Here is a 2,683-nt window from a genome sequence, read left to right as displayed (position 1 = left end):
TCATAAAAAATTGTATATATATTCAAATGTTTCAAGAACAAATTCAAACACTGCTGGTTCTCATAAAGCAGTGTGTTGTGACTGCACAAAAAGAATGAAAGAACATGTATTCAACAAATGTTTTCTCTCAGAACAGTTTGCTAGCAAATTCGTCTATTTCAAACACTCCTTCCATGCGATAAGAAGATGATTTGGAAGCAAGTTCCCTCAGTTGTGACACACTTCTTCCCAACTTCAAAGCCATCTTCATTTCAAACAGCTCCCCATTTTCTCTTCTCTCCAAATCTTCCTCTTCCATAGTTGATTCAACAGAGGTTTCCAGCATCTTGAAGAACCCACCTGAGGCTCTGTACATTTCAAAAACCATGCCTACTTGCCCTGCATGCTCAAAACTGTTAACTACTGCAGCCAATGACCCAGCCATGAGAGGCACTGATGAGAACCAAGAATCATTGCCTACAAATGCAGATCCTGCTGCTGCAATTCCTGTCAGTAAAGGACCTGAAATGGACAAGGTCTTGTTAATCTTCAACGCTATGTTCCCAAGCCTTTCATAGTCCTCACTGTCTTTTCTCTTCACCACCTCAATAACCTCCCTCATTTCCATTTCTAGTTCCTCACTCCATCCATTCGTTTTCCCCATTCTCTGTGGCTTTCCTTTTCCCTCGCCGACTTTGGAAGGCCACCACACAGCAGGCTCAAATTTCTGAGGGAATTTCTCAAGCATAGCTCCTCCCAATAAGGGAAGTGGAAAAGCTTTGTCAAGCGCCAAAACCCTCATCATTGCACCCTTCACATCTTCCTCGGTAGGGTTTCCAAGTGCAATTGTGGTTTCGATTTCGCTCTGAAGGTTCCTGAACAATCTAGAAGCATTCCGTTGTTCCTCCGTGAGTTGAGAAGGTTGGATCTTGTTCATGATGAGTAACATCCCTGTGGCTGCTGAAAACAACAGCGCAGAAGAAAGCTTCAAAGCCAAAAGTGGTGCACCAGCTCCACACGTGGCTGCAACACCAGCCATGGTTGTTGCAGTGAGTGTAATCATGTTAATGGAGTTCAAAAGCAGCGTGTTCCAGTTATCACGTTGCTCGCCAATGTTATTGTGCATTTCAATCCTGTCAGCCACAGCTTCGAGGATTGCATAGAGTTTGATAAGGGCATCGGAGTTTGTAGAATGCTGTTGTTCATCAATATAATCGTGCAGCTGCGTGTTCTTCTCTGACAACGGGGTTATGTCTATGGGTTTCGATTCCTCAACCTTCTTTACAGTACGTATCTTTGGCAGTGAAACATCAACTCTGGGGAGTTTTGGGACGTGGATTGCAGCATTTATTGTTTTCCTTGAAGACAAGGAAGAATAAGAAAGTAGATACGAGGTTTGTATGGAAGCCATGAAGGGTTTCGTAGGTTGATGAGGAAATAGTTGTATGGAGTTGGTATTTAGATGCGTTAAGTTACTATTTATAATGAAACCAAAGGGGACAGGAAAGAGTCAAAATCAAATAAGGAAACCCATGATTGACCAGTTTTTATTGACATGGTCTCCGTTCAAAATTCCCAGCCTTGTTTCTAGCTTGTCATGCGACGTAGTAAAACCACAAGGCTGAACTTCGTCACTCAGACGAAAAAATTTGCATACAGTAAAACCTATGACTGCGTTTTTTTCTTGCTCCTAATCCATTTTATTTCAGTTAGTTATTTATACATTTTCAATATATTGGTTATTACTATAGCTAGCCTCGTTGGATATATATATATAGTCTTTGACGTTGAAGTTTCATTAGCCTTATAAATTACGTCCTAAATTGCTCCGCACTTCAAAAGTTGAACTTTCGTCACAATAGCTCGTGTTGTAGACTTTGTGGCGAGAAAATTAAGATTTCAAGAATAAGGACAAGTAGTTTAATGAAATTTGGTTCTACGAACTCTGCAAAAAGAAAAATAATTAATGTTTGTTAGTGGCAGCAGAAATGTAACTAATTGCTCAAGATATTAGCTTTTTTTTTTTTTGCGATAGAAAAATGGAGCACAAAGTTTTTTATCCGAAAAAAGACAATTTGGGAGTAGAATTATGATGTTTAGTTTGAGCCAAGATAAATATATAATTGGGTGTTTTGGATGATAGACCATTGATATAGAAGTCGAGGGCAATATAACAGGAAAGGTGGCGCGGAGAGGCAACCACAACTTTACGTTGTTGTGTTAAGAATGCATGGCAGAGTTGAATGTGCTAAGGAAGATGCTCCGAAATAACTCATGCTTGGTGAAAGCATTATGCATCTCATTAAAAAATATATATATATTCAGAAAATAATTTTATTCATTGTTGAAAATTTAAATTAATTGAAAGCTTATAGAAATGGGATACGACTTGGCCAATTTTATCAAGTAACTAGATGTTCCTAAAGAGACCAATAAATTAAGAGACGGTTCAAAGGGTTACTATTACTCAATAGACTTATACTACAACCAACTTTTATACATTAGCAACTAATTAATTAGCCTTGGGGACCAAGGGGTCTCAGGGAGATGCTAAGAATGACTTCAAAGAGATTTCAATATCAACTTTAATGTAAGAAAATAAAATATTTTATTTTATGAGTAATTTATAACCAACACGTAAATGTTTGATTATTATATAACAGTAATTCATTTCATGAGTTTCTAACTTGTTACACTATTTTTA

General features: G+C 38.0%; 1 pseudogene; it reads right to left on the bottom strand.

The window, feature by feature from the left end:
• On the bottom strand, positions 1–1,393 carry LOC108341639 (probable F-box protein At4g22030; annotated as a pseudogene).
• Positions 1,394–2,683: the final 1,290 nt, after the last annotated feature.

This window comes from Vigna angularis, chromosome 6 (assembly GCF_016808095.1).
Source record: "Vigna angularis cultivar LongXiaoDou No.4 chromosome 6, ASM1680809v1, whole genome shotgun sequence".
In the NCBI taxonomy this organism is placed as follows: Eukaryota; Viridiplantae; Streptophyta; class Magnoliopsida; order Fabales; family Fabaceae; genus Vigna; species Vigna angularis.
Note: the sequence above shows the minus strand (reverse complement) of the source record. Positions and strands in the feature narration are given on the sequence as shown.